This window comes from Panulirus ornatus, chromosome 13, assembly GCF_036320965.1.
Source record: "Panulirus ornatus isolate Po-2019 chromosome 13, ASM3632096v1, whole genome shotgun sequence".
Taxonomy (NCBI): domain Eukaryota; kingdom Metazoa; phylum Arthropoda; class Malacostraca; order Decapoda; family Palinuridae; genus Panulirus; species Panulirus ornatus.
Genome location: NC_092236.1, coordinates 5,846,253 through 5,869,567, shown reverse-complemented (window position 1 = coordinate 5,869,567; position 23,315 = coordinate 5,846,253). Strand labels below are relative to the sequence as shown.

Sequence of the window (23,315 nt, the reverse complement as noted above, 5' to 3'; positions counted from 1 at the left end):
AAGGATTAACGAGAATGGATTAGCGAAAGAGAAGAGCTAGAGAGACTGTCCTGCTTACCTTTCGTGATCCCCCATCCAGGATGGGTCTAACTGCCGAGGACTGACGTATCGTGCAAGAAGACAGCCTGATGTGCGTGAGTGATTTTTGGACGTTCTTTTTAATCTCTTTATATATACCCTAACCAAACGTAACTTTACTTTAACCGCCTAACCTAAACTTCATTTACTATGTAGCAAAAGGCCCCCAGGAAAATATAACCACGGACAAGTAATATTGTTTCCAAGTCTTATATATATCGTATTGCGATTTTGAGCTTAGATTTAGTCATGTATAAAAATCCAAAGTTTTAAGAATATCTGTCGTTTAACTAATTAGTATATAGCTATTTATCAAAGGTCGTAAACACTAAAAAGGGGGGAGGGTAATATCGAATTCAGTTCAAATGGAGATGTTTCATGATTTAGTATATGAGAATAATGAGAATAATGAGTGCTTTTACAATCGATGCAGTTAATGACATTCATGTATAATCTATACTTCAAACTAGTTTTCATTATCAGTGGCGAAAATTTCTGCATGATAGCCTTATCTGCATGCAAGCAGGATTAATTAGAGACCGCAGTTATTTGCAATAATTTCAAGCAGATGACAAACAAGATAGATGATATCATTAGACCTATCAGCATATCGCTGAAAATAACTAAAGACTTGGAATGTGGAAGTTATGAAACACCTACCGTCTTATATTTAAAGATAAACTTGAATGTAAAGTATAGGTAAGTTTACCTTTCCCAACTTTCCGCCAGGAGCATTGTATTCCGTGAATCAAAGAATAGTGGTATTTGCTACAGAAATTAGGGTTAAGGAACATCACTAAACATATATCGATTAGGAGTGATGTTCCCGTAAGGGTAAATATAAACTCGATAGCATAAACTTATATAGATGAGCTAGGTTGTGTATTTATCTGGTCTTAGAATCATTAATAACACCCAGAAGATATTCAAGATTTTTCTGGCGACCGGTGTAACTTGGGATTAACGAACTTAATGATCCCTGGCAGTTGATAGGCATAAAGCCTAAATAACCCAACTTAGCCTATCTGTATATTCATATTGTGTGTTTTTGTGTTAAGTGCAACTGAAGTGTCAAGATTTATGGATTTATGACCATTGTCTTTTCCATAGTCATTAACTCAAACTACACACATGTGTAAATTGCCTAAAGATTTCTTCTTGAGATTAGTTCAGCCGTAGTTTAACTTTTAAGTGATCTAAACCCAGGTGGACTGCATCCGGCTTATTCTCACTGGACTTGGCCTCACCCGGTCATCTCGCCACTATCTTTATCTTTTCCACCTTTCCCACACATGTCCAGACTTACTTTCCTCATTGGACCTCTAAACTACGGTCCCTGTATCTCGCATTCTTTCACCTGGTCTTGTTACTCTCCTCCTGTCACCTACCCTCGTATTAATCTTATCTTTCTTCAATCTGGTTTCATCTCACTTGGCCTACCATCGTCTAAACTGTTCTCACTTGGCCTGCTTCACCGGCCTGCCTTACATGGCCTGCTTCACCTAGCCAGCCTCACCTGCCATGCCCTGCCCTCAAGCAGCCTACTCTCACGTGGTCTACCTCACCTGGCCTACCCTCACGTAGTCTGCCTCACCTGGCCTACCCTCACCTGGCCTGCTCCACCTGGCCTGGAGCAGAAGGGTCTTGGTTGGGTCAGCTTTAAGCCCAGCAGGTGGCTGGCTGTTGCGCCGCCCGCGACCCGCACTCCCTTCATCTGGTCGTGGCTCCTGTGTGTACATGGTTGTCGTATACATGGGTAGCATGGTGTGCTGATGGTGGGTGACAGGTGGTGGGAGGTAGGGTGTGAAGATGGTGACAGGGTGAGCAGGTAGTAGGTGGCAGGTTGTCCTGCTTGAATGTGGGCATATAGTGGGCGGCAGGGTGAGCAAGTAATGGGTGGGAGGCAGATGGTGGGTGGCAGGGTGTGCCGCTTGCGAACAGCAGGTGGTTGTGGGTGGCAGGGTGTGCTGCTAATGGGTGGCAGATGGTGGGTGGCAGGGTGGGTAGTGTCTACAGCCTCCTCCAGTATTCAGGTCGTGTCTCAGGTACAAGCAAAATGCCTCTTGTCTCGCCTGCCTGCCGGAAGCCCCAGCACCCTGGCAAAATTCCTCCACACTTGTTGGAGGCGTCGCTCCTGAGCCTCTCCAACACTGGGGAGGACAGTGACAGCCTCTCTAACACTGAGAAGAATGACTATCAGGGCCTCTCCAACACAGCGTCGCCGGAAGAGGTTCAACAGACAGTTTATGTAAACATCAGCAGCTTTAAGTAAGATTAGGGTTATCTTATTTATCGACAAAAAAAAGACATTCAACTCTGGGCCCCACCCCAACCTGTAGGTTTGTTGGATAGCATTCTCTCTCTCTCTCTCTCTCTCTCTCTCTCTCTCTCTCTCTCTCTCTCTCTCTCTCTCTCTCTCTCTCTCTCTCTCTCTCTCTCTCTCTCAGCGTTACCCTGTATCACGATTCCCTTTCATTTTTCCTTAGCTTCTATAAGTCGACCTTGTAGCTAACGATGAAAGTAGTTAGAACAGCAGAAACTAGGAGCTTCGTTAGCACCATACATTAAACGGGAAGTCCTATAAGTATTTGTTACAAGTTGGACATTAAAGGAACACTAAAGACAAGGCTAGGCTAAACTCTGAATACCCTATGTCTCTGATTCCAGTGGGCTTTGATTAGTGCCATTTTCTTTCAGTTACATATGTACTTAGTATATCTAACATATGTTACGGGTTCAGGCTCATTAACCTTTGGTTATTGAAAGCCATTGAAATGAACACACACACACATTCAGGCAACATGTCTCTGGTCCGTACCCCTCTACAGGGTCAAGGAGTTTGGGTCTGTACCACCCAAAAGATAACACATCCATCCATGGGTCCAGGTTCTGCAGACCCGACGACCAGCTACTGTAGTATGTCCTCACCCAGAAGTCCACATCATACGGTGTGGTCCGGAGCAATTTTACTGATGATTCCTCCATCAGGACCAGTGAGCATGTTGTATGAGACTCCGTAAGGGCCAAAGAGATGTGTTATGTGTCTGGATTTTGACTTTTCGGTAGCCGCCTTCGGGTGGTTATCGACCTTTTCCTCGTTCTTTGTGTCTTCTTTGTTTTCCATTCACCGTGTTCGTCCCTCGGTTCATTTTTGTTTGCGTTGCCTTTTCTTTGGTGAACTCTTATTGCTTTTTGCCTTTATTCCCGTGCGTAAGCAAAACTACACAGAGAACAAGCGGTGGACTCCACGAACGATAAACAGAAACGCGAGTAGATGAGTAAACAGAAGACTGTTAACTGATTTATGAGATACTAGGAAAGGGGGATGATTCATTCAGTGGTTCTGCACAAAGTAATCAACTGTCTTGGTTTCTAGTAAGAAGAGAACAACTGGCCAACCATCTGCAGTGAAAATAGAAACCAACTATTCTACTCGATATGTAATCCGTTACGTAAAATGTTAGAAAAACATTTTAGCCAAATAACTGACAAAAACACGAATCCAACTCATGGAAATTAAAATGAAGGCAACCAAGTGACCCCGTTTCTAGCGAACAGGAGATAGTTGGAACAATCGTCTAAAGATCAGCATTGATCCACCCACAGATTGGAGTGACCAAAAATAATCCATCTGAGCTTGTGCTGACAAAAACTGATCAAACTTTACGTCAAAGTCTACAAACAGAGAGCAAGCTAGAGTGATACGACTCTTTGGAAGACAAGAAAACTGCTGTTGGCAACACTGCTCACCCCTGTGACATCCGTACGTTATTTTCCAGGAACTCCTTCCCGGGTTGACGTCACTGTTAACAGACTTGGACTAAGCCTGAGGCCAGGACGGAGTACAGACATCTTAGATTCGTCTGGAAAGGTTGGTTGATGGGTTAGTTATTACGGCTTTAGGTATATCGACGATGAGGTTCATTACGGCCTTCAGAATCATTTCGGAACTACCAGTATAGCACTGACTTTGACACCTTCCGGTATTCAAGATAATTCTAGTGCGACACTAACTCCCGTTTGCCTGCACGAATAAGTGAAGAAATTCTCAATATTGTAAGAGATTAGCCATATTGATGTTAAAGAGCCTATTTGAAGCAAATATTTTGATTTGGGGGTTTATTGAGACAAATCCAACAGCGTATCAAAAGTCTTCTTAATGTAAAAGAGATTTAGAAATATGTAGTTACGTTTGTTGAATGGAACGTTATGGTATGGAGTCTCACACATTAACGAGACCTGGAGCTGCACAGGAATAGATATGAAGCGTAAAGATAAGTGCAGATGCATTGACACCCACGTGCACGCCTTCGAATATTTATGCGTACATGAAAATCAGAGAGAGAGAGAGAGAGAGAGAGAGAGAGAGAGAGAGAGAGAGAGAGAGAGAGAGAGAGCAGTGAGGCTGGGTCAATACGAGGCCAAGCGAGGAGTCCATCTGTCTGAGACGGGGTGTTGCTTCCTGTCTCTCTTGCAACCTCGTTTCTGTATTCCTGTCTGTCTGCCCCTATTTATCTCTTCTCTCACTTTCTCCATCTATTTATATTAAAGTTTCACCTTGCGAAGGTATTTCTCCATATCTTTGTGGTTGCCACATCATCACCGATTCCCTGTCCGTCTCGCTAGCCTTTCTTGATATCTAACCTTCCCGTCTTCGACCATCTCTGTCTCTCCTGTCTCGTGCGCCCGTCTCTCATTCAGCTCTCCCACAGTTTCATCAAGCATTTGTTGCCTCGCTGTAGTGGTCAATATCTGCCTATCTATTTTTTTTCCCCCCTTTCGTCTTATTGTTTTCCTGCCCCTCCCATTACCCCGGTATATCTGCACCTCGTTTTATGTCCTTTGCTATCTTTCCTCATAATTCTTCATCATCTTCAGCCATTCGGTGACTAGCGAATAACAATTCTTGGAAATTATTAGGGTCCGTAAAATTTAAATCCGAAACGCGAGTGTTCTCGACGCTCTAAGTTTTCTTTTACTTATTATTAGTAACCCCTTTTGAAAATTTCCGAGGTATCAGACAGATTCTCTCTGTTTTTAATAGTTTTTCCTGGTAAGAATATAGAATATGTGGATGAACCCCTCTCCATCTTGCGCCCAAATTCTCATACATTGTTAAAGATATCTCAGAATCCATCAAGCATAAAATTAATCTGGGACCAACGAGAAAAAAATATTTTCTCATTTTGCAAGTGTCTCCGCTGACAATTTGTACAGTTATTCGAGTTTGAATTTTTCATCGTTTTTTCATGAAGCATTGTTTACGTGGAGGTGAAATGTGCAGCAATCGCAATCACTGGTAATTAAATTTCACAGTGACATTTATATAAGAATTTACCCATTAACCGGTGGTGGTATATAATGTCGAGCTTGTACGTGTAATAATCAGCGAGTGCAGCCATGGTATTTCTAATCTAGAGGATGCGAACCACAGATGTATCGCGTCGTTGCCTCGCAATATCTGCCTGTGTTCAACATGGGCAAAGATGTCTTGTGTCCCAGGTCAGTGCTACTTTACTCTTGAGTATTGGGGTACGACACTTGGGGTATGATGGTTTGACCTTTGACTTGACCCCGAAGGGCCAGATCAAAGGCCAATCATTATACCCTAGCGTCGTATCTTGATCAATTATTTAGAATGTAGCACATCATCATTAAGTATGACGAGAATTGAGAGGTAAATGGGATTATCAAGGAAACGTTTGGTCCTATGTGTCAAAAAGTGCACATAGCTTGGAGTGTCAGACCTAAATCTTGTTTGAGTTTCAATGATTTGCTTTCCAAGGGTATCGGCTTGTGGTTTTAAATTTAAAAGGTTTCTTTTCTCAGTATCTTTTTCGTAAAAACAGACTGTGATAGGAACCTTTCATTTCAAACTTTAGATGAAAGCTGAAATCCCTGTCGTTTACTGAGGTTCTGCTGGAGGACGACGACACGACTGTCTTGGTCAGACGGACACTCACACCTCAACTAACGCGGCTACGCTACGTGACCATTTATTACACCACTCGGCCAATTTTCAGGCAACAACTGTCATGTCCGTGGTCGAATGTGCCCGGCTGTGTGTGACTGAGGTGTAGGTTCACTGTCCGGATGAACGTTTCTTGATCCTGAGCAAGTCTTGGACAATCAGTGTAGCTTAAACCAATCGGTCGGTCTGTAATTAAGCAAAGCTATTCCTTGAGTTATTATGGAGGCCTCCTTTCCCATCATTTTCTCAAGATTTCGTCTTGATTAGGTTTATTTAGGCGTTAAGTCTTTAAAAATCCCTAATTTTTGTATTGTTCCTGTCTACGAAAAAAGAGAAAATGAAGCCAACTAACCGGAAAGTCAATCGCGGTGAGTCGAAGCGTCGTCAACGCATGATGACAACCCACAAGAAACTGTAAAGTCGTATACACTGTTTTAAATAAGAAAAGAATATGAAGATTTGATATGAAGAGTCAGACAACGAATTTAGATATGTTTGCATGAAAATATTTCGTGACGAATATCTGCACAGGACACAAGTTCCAACTTCCGTGTTGTCAAGTAAACTGTAGTAACGCTGCAACTTTGAGGGATACAATCGCTTTTAAAGTTTCGTTTAAAGCCAAAATTGAATCGGTGGAAGTTTTCAGACAGATAAGTGAAATTCGGCGCCAAATACCTCATGTAAGATTTAATTTTGTCGCGAGAGTTGCTGTCAGTTGATTGGCAAAAATTTTCGGGGAGGAGGAAGTCGCATTAGACGAAGTTTAGATAACTTTCGGGGATTAGGAGTATTTAGAGTTGAAGACTTTTATCTTCGTACATCACTGAAATGGCTTTCTTGTAATAAGATTGTAGGTAAAATGACTTTTAACAGTTAAGAACCAGACAACAAAACACAATGTACAAAAGAAAAATGGTAATATCCGTAAGTATTGCGTGAAATAATACACCGTAGTACAATTCCTGTTTCTTGATGTGGTATTTTGGCCGAACAAGTTCGAGAATGCTGCAGTAATTTTATAAATCTTATGATATAAAAAGAACTAATTAACACCTATATATATATATATATATATATATATATATATATATATATATATATTTCAACTGTAATTTATGCATTTGATTAATTTTCTTTTAAGATCTTGGTGATATACGTTTAACCCGCGGAAAAAGTAATACTCGTACTCACCATTAGATGGCGTGCTGTCGCCTGGCATAGACAACAAACATGTGTCTTTCTTTTCTTAGGTGGAATTTACGTTTTAATACAGAAACGCAGCTATTTTGCGGAAGTAATATCTTTATTAAGTAAACATTAAGTGCATTAACAATAACAGCAAGTGTTCTTGAAACGTCCCACTGCCTCTGAGGAACAATGTGGTCTAGGTTCGTTCATCGAGATCACTGATAATGAATACGACCATCATTGGATAGAATTTCTCCCCAGAGAAGGAAGGATGCCTCAAGAGGACTGTTGGACGCTCATAGCCTCTCCTACAGGATCCAGACTTTAAGAAGGAAGCACCATGGTCGTAGATGAAGGTAAGGGCAGTTATTTCTTTGAGATGAATAACGAGACAGCAATCATATCTGTTGACCGGTTCCTACACGAAAGTTCATTACAGTTTAGGGGCACCAAGGACATAACTTGTGGATGTGGATGAAACGCATGGTAATGGATTCAACTGAGTAGATATGATTTACTTTGGGATGATGTGTATTAATTTTGCTCAAAACAAAAAGATGATAGGTAGACAGTGGAATGTGTGAGAGACGAATGTACATAACAGAATCCATGAAAACCTCCACCTAACTTTACAATAGGGGCCGGGAACCACCACCTTTTTCTGTAATATCGTCGTAATATACCAACGGAGTTCTCGTCAGTTTTTGCCATGTAAATTGCTTCCGGTTGCAGAGAGCAAATCCATTCAGCAAGCAGACCTTCCAACAACAATGTAAACGGGATGATGTCATTTTTTTCAGACAACATTGAAAACAAATTAGATATAAGTTGTTATATGGAATTGGATGAGGTTTTCTTAAGTTTCTTTGATTTCTAGAAGTCAGTTTTACGCTACATTTTCCCGTCATCATAACCCTCCCCACAATAATTATCTAAATATACCGTCGAATAAAAGAAGTTCATCATATTCCTAAATCTAAACATTAAAGCATTTTTTTTTCATCCATATCCGGAATTTGTTTTGTGGTGCCCCTATACTGGAACTTTACCGAAACTGTTTCTTATTCTGTCATTTTTAGTCATGTAAAATTAAGACACGTTGTAGTGATATTATTGCAGAAAAAAATAATGTTCCAGACACTGGTTAGTTGATAGAGTTGCAGGAAGTGGATGAATGTTGGTGCCGTGAGAGAATTCTGCGGCTTTTTTATTATTTCCTAGAGAACAGGAAACAGGATTTAAGGATACTGATCCAAGTATGTGCGTGCACGTAAGGGATCTTCCACGTATTTTCCTGTGGTAGGTTGAATTAAAAGAGCTTCTACAGGTATGTATGCATCATAAACCATTTAACAGTTTTAGGATAATATATCATTAAAGGTAGAACACTTAAGTAGGATAAGCTAAAATGTGGACATACATAGGTGTTCCAATCGAGGAGCATGGAAACGTAGTGTACACAAGTTTGTTTGGCTGTGGATAAAGGCATAAAATTTGGAAGAAGTGTTTTAATCTTATTTGGAAGTCTCACAGTCCTTCCCAATAAGACAAGATTGGTATCGTTTATATTCGCAATTCTTCAACCAAAGTTAGGTTGGGTTTCAAATTCAACTAAGAATTTTCCTTAGCCTATCCTTGTTAGGTTTCTAAATTTCAAAGTTTAAAATCAGAACATAAGGTTTGGTCAGGTATTTGCCTTATTTCTAACCACATTTTCCTATTGCTGCACTACTTTCTCATTTTGTTAATTGTTAGAGAAGAATCATTGATAACGATTTAGTATTAAACCCTCCAGGCAGTAACTTTTTATCCTTTAAAAGTTTTCTTCATTAATGACACCACAACCCGTCATAAACCTTTTTTTCTGTGATCATTTTTTGTATGAATGAAGGATACCAAAACAAATGTAGGTGGTGATTAATTACATTTATTGTTGCTCAAAGTAATATGTCCCATGAATTAAGTTTTCCCATTTTCAGCCATTATGTTTTGTCATAATAACAGAAGAAAAATATATGCCTACTTTTACGTAAGCTTAAAAGTACGATAAGCAGTAAAATTCACAGAATGCCACAAGTAGTGTAATTTTTTTTTATGCCATATGGATGTGGTGCCGGGTATTACACCAGAAATATATAATTTCAACCTCTGGAACGCCAACAACTTTGCCAGTGGCTTACGTCCATTCAGTGAGACATGCAAGTCTTTGAACTTACTGTCCTGGGACGTAAGGCTTAAAGTTGCTTACTTCTCCCAGAATAATTGGATTTGGCTCCAACACATCTTTCTCTTGCCTGGGCCAGAATGGAAAGATTTCACTACCGCTGTGGACGTATTGCTCTGTGGAGGCGTTTAGGCTTGTCTCTAATTTGGATCTCGCTGGATGGATGAGTTTGCAGACGGGAAGTGGCGGGTGGGGATGAAGTAGCAGACGAGGACTAAAGGACGGATGGTGTTGGGGATGTTCCAGAAGCTATGGAGTGTGCGGGAAGCATTTTGGTGTTGTGTGTTATGGAAGTATCTGACAGCGACGTTCCTGGTTAAAGAGGAGGTTTGTAGCAGCCGAAGATACTTAACAAAAACGTGTGTCCATCTCTGATTTGACCGTCCTATGAATTCGTCCACCCTCACCGCCCTAAAAACGCCACCTTATGGTTCTCATTGGAACACTTGTCTTTTGGGGCTCCGCTTTCCGTCACATACCATACCAGACCTGCTCACGGCACCACCAGTTTGTGTGTGACTCCGTAACACAAGGTGGAACAGTAACTTAGAATACTGACACAGCGGTTTTGACGTCTAGGGCCAGTTTATGACAACTTTATAGTGGAACACAAAAAAGAATTGAGTAGCGATATATGACAGCATCATTCTGAGAGCAGCAACGAAATATGTCGCCCGCAGCAGCGGCAGCAGTTGTAGTGACATAACATGTCTATCTCCTGCAAAGATGATGACGTTAGAGCTCTTTGGCAGAGGCGCCAGCATGTCCTTCGTGGAAGGTGGGGATGATTTAGCATTGAAGGGGTGATTTTCGGTGAGATAGAGTGAATATGGGTGGTTTGGGGGGAGTGATTCAGGACGGGGGAGGGGATGGTGATTTGGAAGGGTGGGATACAGTGATTCTTGGAAGGTTGAAGAGTGTGATTTGGGGTGTGGTTTGGTTGTAACGGGGTAGGGGTGGGGGGGAGATGGACTTCCCTAGGGCCGGTATGTCTTTGAATGCCACGTTGAAGGTCGGCCCACGAACCGGAAGAGTCGGTCATCTATTATCGACACCGCACCTGTAGAGCGGGAGGCATGTTCCTGTGTTGGTGCTGGTATGTAGAGCGGAAGGAATGTTCCTATATTGGGGCTGGTATCTAGAGCGGAAGATGTGTTCTTGTTGTGGTTGTGCTGTGTAGAGCAAGGGTTTTGCGTCTCTAATGGTGGTGCTGTGGGAGTCAGTGTATATGACTGTGTGTGTGTGTGTGTGTGTGTACGTTACACACATCAAAACCTTCACTAACAAGGCGGCACAAAGAGAAGTCTTAGCAATAGCCATATTCCCCCAGACCCGCTTTCTGGGCATTTGCTTGTTGGGTTATGTTAGGGGAGGGGGGGGTTGTGGAAGCCAGCCCAGAGGGTCAGCCCCCTTAATAGTTGATGGGTTAACACACACACACACAAACGTTCGGTTGGATATATTATGGGTAGATTTTGGTTTTCGTCTGTCAGTTGGTTGGTTTGGACCTTTGTCTGTCTTTTGTGTTACCTGGTTGAGTAGTGTTTAAGTAAGACGAGGAACACATGTTCCACAGGTGATGGGCTTCAAACGCACAGGTGATGGGCTTCAAACGCAAAGTGCGAGCGTCCCATCACAACGGTACGATCTTTGTGTATGATGGCCTTAACTTAGACCTGACACTTGAGGATCACGTTAAAGGCTAAGCCATCTTACCATCATGCGCAACTTTTCTTACCGGCGTTCTCAAGTGTCGTACCGTGGTGCTCGATGGATGCGCCGTCAATGCCTAAAAAAAAAAAAAAAAAAGTTAAATGATTTTGCCGACCATACGAGCTCCTAAGGTTTGAGGGAGTGATGTCCAGTGGGCCAGAACGTCTTCACCGTGGTAGCTATTTGTGTACGAAATCTATCCTGGCCATAATTTAAGTATCGCTTTCGCCAGGACGAGGAATTGAACCTAAATTTCAAGCCGGATTTTCCCAGTCTTCTTTGTTGTGTTACTAATAAGAAATGTTTGTCTTGTCTAGATAACAATTATTATTATTATTCTTTATTTAGATGTAACTGATTTTTCAAAGTTCACTCTGAAGTGAATGTCCATTTTTTTTTTTTTTTTTACTGCACTATCCTTAATTGCGCTTCATTTTCATTGGTCTAGTTTCGCCAATAAGTTCTTCACTGACATAAAGGATATTCGTTAACTATCGGGTCAAAAGTTCAGAGGTCAAATTCAGTTTGACGCTGTTAAAAAAGTAAAATGGCTTTTGCGTAATGATTTCATGTCTACATCAACCATTTTTATCAAGCTTTTCTATGTGGATTTCCTCTAGGGCCCATGTAGAATGATGAAAGATCTTAATGAAAGAAGTTAGATATGAAAAAAATATGTATGTAATTGCGGCCTATCTTCGTCTGTTCCTGGTGCTACCTTGCTAACGCGGGAAACGGCGATCAGGTATGAAAGAGAAAGGGAATGATGGGCAGTGTTTTTACGACGCTGGAAAATGAGTCCTTCGATGATGAAAAGGGTCAGTACTAAAGGTCATTGAAACGAAGACAGCGAAGATAGGATTAAACGGAGGGTGACGACGTCGTCTCCTCTTTTTGGTTGTCTGATGGGCTGCTATTGGTGGAGAGACGTGGAGGCTGTTTGAAGAATGACAGGCTCTGGAGGAGAAATGTTTTTTTAGTGAGGATGAAACGTTTTATTGAGGGACTGTGATGGACTTGATGCTTTAGTAGACATAGCTAACGATGGTTGACTAACTAGATATATTGATTATAATACTGTACTAGGCAGGCTAACGATGGTTGACTAGAAATATCAGTTTTGATATTTTTTTTTTAGGAAAAAAACGTTTTTAAGGAGAAAATGGGTATGGAGGAAGAGGGAGAGCGAGAGCCAATTTAGACATAATTTCTTGAAGGATCCCAGTTTTTAGAAGAGGAATTTTGTTGGGAGTTTTTTATTTTCGGCATCAGTGTTTTTTGGTTTAGATGGGAAGCGTGCGACCAAATCGCCGTAGATTTGAATTTGAATTCAGTTAAGCTAGAGGCGACGAAAGAAGTATGTAAGTACTAAAGCTGGTCTTTGAGTAGACAAATAGAAAAATGGAGCCACAGGAGACATTATTGGACGTTTAGATATGGAATAAGATATGGAGCTTTTAAAGGCGTTTGACTAAGCTAAGAATAAAACCCAGATCTTTAGGGGACGTTGAGATAAAGCAGGAATAGAAAAAAATGCAGTCTTCGTAGACGGTGAAATAAAGTTGGCATAGAAAATGGAGCTTTTAGAGACGCGAGAAGTCACCAGGACTCCTGACGGAGGTGTGGGTGGGTCCTCACGTGCCCCACAGCTTCGGCAGGTAGCCAAGGGTGCGGCGTGGTAGGTAGGGTAGTCAGGTGATGCGGGTGGTTACAGTAAAGTTTTAAACTTCTTGAGCGCCACGGTACGACCCTTGGGTCTGGCCCTTGACCTGGTTCACTTGAAAGGCCTGGCCATCGTATCGAAATGTACCGTCGTGTTCAAGGGTCGTACCGCCGTGCTCAAGGGTCGTACCGCCGTGCTCAGAATTGAAAATATAGAATGAATGATAAAAAAGAAAAGAAACTCTGAAGCCCATTATAAGTGAATAGTTTATGGAAGAAAGAGAGAAACGATGGGTCCGAATTATCAGATGAAGACGAAAAGTACAGGCACTTGAAGGAGGTCAAGGAGAGGCCAGAGGTTAACGGAAGGCCACCACGTAGGTGTAGACCACTGAGAGGCCAGTCTCAAGTGAACTTAGAAGATTGTAGATCATCACGTATCGAGGACCTTCAACGTACTACATCCTTGAATATATTTAGAGGAGATACCTACATAGATTGATGGAAGGGATGGGTCTCTCCTGTAAAAAAGACTTCTCACAGCTGTGTAGTTTACATGATCAATCTCGTTTAGCCTTATAAAAGTTTAGAATGAAATTAATGATAAAGAGGCATATATAGAGAGAGATAGAGGAAAAAGGACTTACATGAAAACACTGAGGTGGGAAATGAGACCATAATTTGAAGCTTTCGGATGTGTGTGTGTATTTTTATCTAGAGTTTGCATACATAGGATGGCACACTTGGAGGCAGGAGGAATGCGGGCAGCCAGCACTTGAGTTATGGCATCAGGATACAGTTGTAACTTAATATAGAGGGCGAACATCCGGGAGCTGGGGGGGAGAGGGGTGGGTCTGGGGTAAAGGCAGGGGGTTCAGCAGGAAGTGGAGGGGTGGTTGGTTAGCTTTAAGTCCAGTGCTGTTGCTGCTGCTGCTGACGTAGTCTCTCTTTATTCTCTCTCTCTCTCTCTCTCTCTCTCTCTCTCTCTCTCTCTCTCTCTCTCTCTCTCTCTCTCTCTCTCTCTCTCTCTCTCTCCAGGTGTAGATGACACAGGTGTTGCTACCACCTGCGCAACCAGTCGTCAACCTTTCTCCACACACACACACACACACACACACACACACACACACACACACACACAGCTGACGTGCCCTGGATCACACCCCAATTTAAAAGACCGTTGCAGTAGCGAGACCATGCCGTCTTCCACAGTAATTCGAGTAATAAGTGTTGTGTGGGGGAAAAAAAATGTTCTTACAAGCCCTACCGAACTGCACCACATGAAGGGGCCCGACATGAGCAGATGGTGTTTGAGACTGATGGAGAGCAGAGTGGTTAGAACAAAGACTTCCTCCTTTCCCAGCATTAATCACTTCTCCAATGAAAACAAGCTTAGCTTGTGAACAACCACTGCTCCTCCGTCTGTTGGAGAGTTCCCCCGCATCAGCGCCACCTGCCTCCCAGCCTACTTTCCGGCCCCCAGCAACCACAGAGTTACCAATTAGTACACGAATTTAAAAGCCGCCAGAGAGAGTAACGCTGCCTCAAGTTAAACCCCTCCTCTACACCCATCCCCCCTTTTTTTTATGTTAGCTGAGACGGCACCCCTTATGGGTTGATGAACAGCTGGGTTGACTGTGGACCGACTGCCGCAACCAGAATTCACACCTATGCGGCGGCCCTAAGTGCGTCACGGTCAGGAACGCTAACCGCTACACCGCGCGACTTAACAGTGTTGAATCCATGCGAGAGTTCCCTCCTGAACCAGCCAGGCTCATCAACAAAGCCATCAGCATCAGGCTGGGGAGAGGTCACATGCCATGGCTGGCAGGCTTCCACGGTCAGCGTCGCGTCGTCAGGCTGTGTGTGCTCTCCCGAGGACCCTCCTCCAACTCCCAGCCCATCATCACCTCTGGCGTCCTACGGGGGGAAATGATGGGAGCCCTTGTGTTTCCTCATCCTCATAAGCGATGTCCTAATGATTTTCACCTGCCCGATGAAGGACCTGGATGACCACAGTTCCCTCAGTGATGGCGACAGATTCCGACCACATTGCTCCCCAGAACTCCCTCAGCTACCAAGCCAAGACCGTCTTCATATACATATATCTTGTCTCCATCCTTAACTCAGAATAGAATCAGTAAAGAATAGGAAAAGAGTGGAGTGAAGAATGTATGTGTGTGTACCTCCATGTACACAAGGAGGAAGTTTTACGCCCGTGAGGCTCCGTGTCTTAACCTCTTTTGTACCCTGAGCTTTGAATTGCACTCCCACTCTCCTTTTTTAGCTTGTACCATTCGCTCATACCCTATTGTATGAATTTTACTGTGACCGAGGGAGGGAGAGAGAGAGAGAGAGAGAGAGAGAGAGAGGTTCTGGTCATGGCCAAAAGTCCCTCAAGAAGCGTGGCTTTGAATCGCGTGATTTGCATATGAATATAATTAAAATTAATATCAAATATGTAATCAAGGGCTTAATTTTACGAAATGCAGTCTTTTGACTCAATATCCTTAATCACCATATGAAATTGCACTTATACCCAGATTTTCATTAAAATCTGAACAAGTTGAAAATCTGAGCCAAATTTTATCCTAGGGATTTTTCTTGATTTTTTTCAAAAAATAGATTTTCCTCAAAATTTCAACATAGATCCTTTTACCTCTGCGGAAAAAGAATCTGTGGTCAAAACCTTAAAATTCGTGCAATTAATCGACTTATTAGCATATTTATATAATCATAATATTAAGTACGTAATTAAGCGCTTGATTTTACGAAATGCAGTCTTTTGACTCGATATCCTTAATCACCATATAGAATGGCACCTATACACAGATTTTCATTAAAATCTGAACAAGTTGAAAATCTGAGCCAAATTTTTTTTTTCAAAAAATAGATTTTCCTCAAAATTTCAACATAGATGCTTTTACCTCTGCTGAATAAGAATCTGTGGTCAAAACCTTAAAATTCGTGCAATTAGTCGACTGATTAGCATATGATTATAATTAATATCAAGTATGTAATTAAGCGCTTAATTTTACGAAATGCAGTCTTTTGACTCGATATCCTTAATCACCATATAGAATTGCACTTATACCCAGATTTTCATTAAAATCTGAAGAACTTGGAAATCTGAGCCAAATTTTATCCTTGGATTTTTCTTGATTTTTTTTCAAAAAATAGATTTTCCTCATAATTGCAGCATAGATGCTTTTACCTCTGCTGAATAAGAATCTGTGGTCAAAACCTTAAAATTCGTGTATTTAGTGAGTGATTTGCATATGAATATAATTAAAATTAATATCAAATATGTAATTAGGGGCTTAATTTTACGAAATGCAGTCTTTTGACTCAATATCCTTAATCACCATATAGAATTGCACTTATACCCAGATTTTCATTAAAATCAGAACAACTTAAAAATCTGAGCCAAATTTTATCCAAGGCCTTGGATTTTTCTTGATTTTTTTCAAAAAATAGATTTTCCTCAAAATTTCAACATAGATGCTTTTACCTCTGCTGAATAAGAATCTGTGGACAAAACCTTAAAATTCGTGCAATTAGTCGACTGATTAGCATATTAATATAATTATAATTAATATCAAGTATGTAATTAAGCGCTTAATTTTACGAAATGCAGTCTTCTGACTCGATTTCCTTAATCACCATATAGAATTGCACTTATACCCAGATTTTCATTAAAATCTGAAGAACTTGAAAATCTGAGCCAAATTTTATCCAAGGCTATAGCCTTGGATTTTTCTTGATTTTTTTCAAAAAATTGATTTTCCTCAAAATTTCAACATAGATGCTTTTACCTCTGCTGAATAAGAATCTGTGGTCAAAACCTTAAAATTCGTGCAATTAGTCGACTGATTAGCATATTAATATAATTAATTAATATCAATTATGTAATTAAGCGCTTAATTTTACGAAATATAGTCCTTTGACTCGATATCCTTAATCACCATATAGAATTGCACTTATACCCCGATTCTCATTAAAATCTGAACAACTTGAAAATCTGAGCCAAATTTTATCCAAGGCTATAGCCTTGGATTTTTCTTGATTTTTTTTAAAAAATTGATTTTCCTCAAAATTTCAACATAGATACTTTTACCTCTGCTGAATAAGAATCTGTGGTCAAAACCTTAAAATTCGTGTATTTAGTTGAGTGATTTCCTTATGAATATAATTAAAATTAATATCAAATATGTAATTTTGGGCTTAATTTTACGAAATGCAGTCTTTTGGCTCAATATCCTTAATCACCATATAGAATTGCACATACCGAGATTTTCATTAAAATCTGAAGAACTTGAAAATCTGAATCAAATTTTATCCCAGGCTGTAGCCTTGGATTTTTCTTGAATCTGTGGTCAAAACCTTAAAATTCGTGCAATTAGTCGAGTGATTAGCATATTAATATACTTGTAATTAATATCAAGTATGTAATTAAGCGCTTAATTTTACGAAATGCAGTCTTTTGACCCGATATCCTTAATCACTATATAGAATTGCACTTTTACTCAGATTTTCATTAAAATCTGAACAACTTAAAAATCTGAGCCAAATTTTATCCAATTTTTTTATTTTTTTCGGAAAATAGATTTTTCTCAGAATTTCAACATAGATGCTTTTACCTCTGCTGAATAAGAATATGTGGTCAAAACCTTAAAATTCGTGCAATTAGTCGACTGATTAGCATATTAATATAATTGTAGTTAATATCAATTATGTAATTAAGGGCTTAATTTTACGAAATACAGTCTTTTGACTCGATATCCTTAATCACCATATAGAATTGCACTTATATCCCGATTCTCATTAAAATCTGAAAAACTTGAAAATCTGAGCCAAATCTTATCCAAGGCTATAGCCTTGGATTTTTCTTGATTTTTTTTCAAAAAATAGATTTTCCTCAAAATTTCAACATAGATGCTTTTACCTCTGCTGAATAAGAATCTGTGGACAAAACCTTAAAATTCGTGCAATTAGTCGACTGATTAGCATATTAATATAATTATAATTAATATCAAGTATATACTTAAGCGCATAATTTTACGAAATGCAGTCTTCTGACTCGATTTCCTTAATCACCATATAGAATTGCACTTATACCCAGATTTTCATTAAAATCTGAAGAACTTGAAAATCTGAGCCAAATTTTATCCAAGGCCTTGGATTTTTCTTGATTTTTTTCAAAAAATAGATTTTCCTCAAAATTTCGATATCCTTAATCACCATATAGAATTGCACTTATACCCCGATTCTCATTAAAATCTGAACAACTTGAAAATCTGAGCCAAATTTTATCCAAGGCCTTGGATTTTTCTTGATTTTTTTCAAAAAATAGATTTTCCTCAAAATTTCAACATAGATACTTTTACCTCTGCTGAATTAGAATCTGTGGACAGAACCTTAAAATTCCTGCAATTAGTCGACTGATTAGCATATTAATATAATTATAATTAATATCAAGTATGTAATTGAGCGCTTAATTTTACGGAATGCAGTCTTCTGACTCGATTTCCTTAAACACCATATAGAATTGCACCTATACACAGATTTTCATCAAAATCTGAACAAGTTGAAAATCAGCCAAATTTTATCCTGGGATTTTTCTTGATTTTTTTCATAAAATAGATTTTCCTCAAAATTCCATCATAGATGCTTTTACCTCTGCTGAATAAGAGTCTGTGGTCAAAACCTTAAAATTCGTGTATTTAGTTGAATGATTTGCATATGAATATAATTATAATTAATATCAAGTATGTTATTAAGGGCTTAATTTTACGAAATGCAGTCTTTTGACTGAATGGCCTTAATCACCATATAGAATTGCACATATACCCAGATTTTCATTAAAATCTGAAAAACTTGAAAATCAGCCAAATTTTATCCAATTTTTATTTTTCTTCAGAAAATAGATTTTCCTCAAAATTTCAACATAGATGCTTTTACCTCTGCTGAATAAGAATCTGTGGTCAAAACCTTAAAATTCGTGCAATTAGTCGACTGATTAGCATATTAATATAATTGTAATTAATATCAATTATGTAATTAAGCGCTTAATTTTACGAAATGCAGTCTTTTGACTCGATATCCTTAATCACCATATAGAATTGCACTTATACCCCGATTCTCATTAAATCTGAACAACTTGAAAATCTGAGCCAAATTTTATCCAAGGCTATAGCCTTGGATTTTTGTTGATTTTTTTGAAAAAATTGATTTTCCTCAAAATTTCAACATAGATACTTTTACCTCTGCTGAATAAGAATCTGTGGTCAAAACCTTAAAATTCGTGTATTTAGTTGAGTGATTTCCTTATGAATATAATTAAAATTAATATCAAATATGTAATTACGGGCTTAATTTTACGAAATGCAGTCTTTTGGCTCAATATCCTTAATCACCATATAGAATTGCACATACCGAGATTTTCATTAAGATCTGAAGAACTTGAAAATCTGAATCAAATTTTATCCAGGCTGTAGCCCTGGATTTTTCTTGAATCTGTGGTCAAAACCTTAAAATTCGTGCAATTAGTCGAGTGATTAGCATATTAATATACTTGTAATTAATATCAAGTATGTAATTAAGCGCTTAATTTTACGAAATGCAGTCTTTTGACCCGATATCCTTAATCACTATATAGAATTGCACATATACACAGATTTTCATTAAAATCTGAACAACTTAAAAATCTGAGCCAAATTTTATCCAAATTTTTTTATTTTTTTTCTGAAAATAGATTTTTCTCAAAATTTCAACATAGATGCTTTTACCTCTGCTGAATAAGAATCTGTGGTCAAAACCTTAAAATTCGTGCAATTAGTCGACTGATTAGCATATTAATATAATTGTAATTAATATCAATTATGTAATTAAGCGCTTAATTTTACGAAATACAGTCCTTTGACTCGATATCCTTAATCACCATATAGAATTGCACTTATACCCCGATTCTCATTAAAATCTGAACAACTTGAAAATCTGAGCCAAATTTTATCCAAGCCTTGGATTTTTCTTGATTTTTTTCAAAAAATAGATTTTCCTCAAAATTTCAACATAGATGCTTTTACCTCTGCTGAATAAGAATCTGTGGACAAAACCTTAAAATTCGTGCAATTAGTCGACTGATTAGCATATTAATATAATTAAAATTAATATCAAATATGTAATTACGGGCTTGATTTTACGAAATGCAGTCTTTTGGTTCAATATCCTTAATCACCATATAGAATTGCACATACCAAGATTTTCATTAAAGTCTGAAGAACTTGAAAATCTGAATCAAATTTTATCCCAGGCTGTAGCCTTGGATTTTTCTTGAATCTGTGGTCAAAACCTTAAAATTCGTGCAATTAGTCGAGTGATTAGCATATTAATATACTTTTAATTAATATCAAGTATGTAATTAAGCGCTTAATTTTACGAAATGCAGTCTTTTGACCCGATATCCTTAATCACTATATAGAATTGCACTTTTACTCAGATTTTCATTAAAATCTGAACAACTTAAAAATCTGAGCCAAATTTTATCCAAATTTTTTTATTTTTTTCAGAAAATAGATTTTTCTCAGAATTTCAACATAGATGCTTTTACCTCTGCTGAATAAGAATCTGTGGTCAAAACCTTAAAATTCGTGCAATTAGTCGACTGATTAGCATATTAATATAATTGTAATTAATATCAATTATGTAATTAAGCGCTTAATTTTACGAAATACAGTCTTTTGACTCGATATCCTTAATCACCATATAGAATTGCACTTATACCCCGATTCTCATTAAAATCTGAACAACTTGAAAATCTGAGCCAAATTTTATCCAAGGCTATAGCCTTGGATTTTTCTTGATTTTTTTCAAAAAATAGATTTTCCTCAAAATTTCAACATAGATGCTTTTACCTCTGCTGAATAAGAATCTGTGGACAAAACCTTAAAATTCGTGCAATTAGTCGACTGATTAGCATATTAATATAATTATAATTAATATCAAGTATATACTTAAGTGCATAATTTTACGAAATGCAGTCTTCTGACTCGATTTCCTTAATCACCATATAGAATTGCACTTATACCCAGATTTTCATTAAAATCTGAAGAACTTGAAAATCTGAGCCAAATTTTATCCAAGCCTTGGATTTTTCTTGATTTTTTTCAAAAAATTGATTTTCCTCAAAATTTCAACATAGATGCTTTTACCTCTGCTGAATAAGAATCTGTGGACAAAACCTTAAAATTCGTGCAATTAGTCGACTGATTAGCATATTGATATAATTATAATTAATATCAAGTATGTAATTAAGCGCTTAATTTTACGAAATGCAGTCTTCTGACTCGATTTCCTGAATCACCATATAGAATTGCACCTATGCACAGATTTTCATTAAAATCTGAACAAGTTGAAAATCTGAGCCAAATTTTATCCAAGGCTATAGCCTTGGATTTTTCTTGATTTTTTTCAAAAAATAGATTTTCCTCAAAATTGCATCATAGATGCTTTTACCTCTGCTGAATGAGAATCTGTGGACATAACCTTAAAATTCGTGCAATTAGTCGACTGATTAGCATATTAATATACTTGTAATTAATATGAAGTATGTAATTAAGCGCTTAATTTTACGAAATGCAGTCTTCTGACTCGATATCCTTAATCACCATATAGAATTGCACATATACACAGATTTTCATTAAAATCTGAACAACTTGAAAATCTGAGCCAAATTTTATCCAAATTTTTTTTATTTTTTTTCAGAAAATAGATTTTTCTCAAAATTTCAACATAGATGCTTTTACCTCTGCTGAATAAGAATCTGTGGTCAAAACCTTAAAATTCGTGCAATTAGTCGACTGATTAGCATATTAATATAATTGTAATTAATATCAATTATGTAATTAAGCGCTTAATTTTACGAAATATAGTCCTTTGACTCGATATCCTTAATCACCATATAGAATTGCACTTATACCCCGATTCTCATTAAAATCTGAACAACTTGAAAATCTGAGCCAAATTTTATCCAAGGCTATAGCCTTGGATTTTTCTTGATTTTTTTCAAAAAATAGATTTTCCTCAAAATTTCAACATAGATGCTTTTACCTCTGCTGAATAAGAATCTGTGGTCAAAACCTTAAAATTCGTGCAATTAGTCGACTGATTAGCATATTAATATAATTGTAATTAATATCAATTATGTAATTAAGCGCTTAATTTTAGGAAATGCAGTCTTTTGACTCGATATCCTTAATCACCATATAGAATTGCACTTATACCCCGATTCTCATTAAAATCTGAACAACTTGAAAATCTGAGCCAAATTTTATCCAAGGCTATAGCCTTGGATTTTTCTTGATTTTTTTCAAAAAATAGATTTTCCTCAAAATTTCAACATAGATGCTTTTACCTCTGCTGAATAAGAATCTGTGGACAAAACCTTAAAATTCGTGCAATTAGTCGACTGATTAGCATATTAATATAATTATAATTAATATCAAGTATGTAATTAAGCGCTTAATTTTACGAAATGCAGTCTTCTGACTCGATATCCTTAATCACCATATAGAATTGCACCTATACACAGATTTTCATTAAAATCTGAACAACTTGAAAATCTGAGCCAAATTTTATCCAAGGATTTTTCTTGATTTTTTTCAAAAAATAGATTTTCCTCAAAATTTCAACATAGATGCTTTTACCTCTGCTGAATAAGAATCTGTGGTCAAAACCTTAAAATTCGTGCAATTAGTCGACTGATTAGCATATTAATATAATTATAATTAATATCAAGTATGTAATTAAGCGCTTAATTTTACGAAATGCAGTCTTTTGACTCGATATCCTTAATCACCATATAGAATTGCACTTATACCCAGATTTTCATTAAAATCTGAACAACTTGAAAATCTGAGCCAAATTTTATCCAAGGCTATAGCCTGGGATTTTTCTTGATTTTTTTCAAAAAATAGATTTTCCTCAAAATTTCAACATAGATGCTTTTACCTCTGCTGAATAAGAATCTGTGGACAAAACCTTAAAATTCGTGCAATTAGTCGACTGATTAGCATATTAATATAATTATAATTAATATCAAGTATGTAATTAAGCGCTTAATTTTACGAAATGCAGTCTTTTGACTCGATATCCTTAATCACCATATAGAATTGCACTTATACCCAGATTTTCATTAAAATCTGAACAACTTGAAAATCTGAGCCAAATTTTATCCAAGGCTATAGCCTTGGATTTTTCTTGATTTTTTTCAAAAAATAGATTTTCCTCAAAATTTCAACATAGATGCTTTTACCTCTGCTGAATAAGAATCTGTGGACAAAACCTTAAAATTCGTGCAATTAGTCGACTGATTAGCATATTAATATAATTATAATTAATATCAAGTATGTAATTAAGCGCTTAATTTTACGAAATGCAGTCTTCTGACTCGATTTCCTTAATCACCATATAGAATTG

At 37.9% G+C, this 23,315-nt stretch overlaps 1 protein-coding gene across 1 annotated transcript in view; it reads right to left on the bottom strand.

Annotated features, from left to right (window-relative positions):
- The window catches only part of Arp6 (Actin-related protein 6), a 106,931-nt gene that overhangs the window by 71,621 nt on the left and 11,995 nt on the right, over positions 1 to 23,315 (bottom strand). The gene's annotated exons all lie outside the window — the stretch shown is intronic.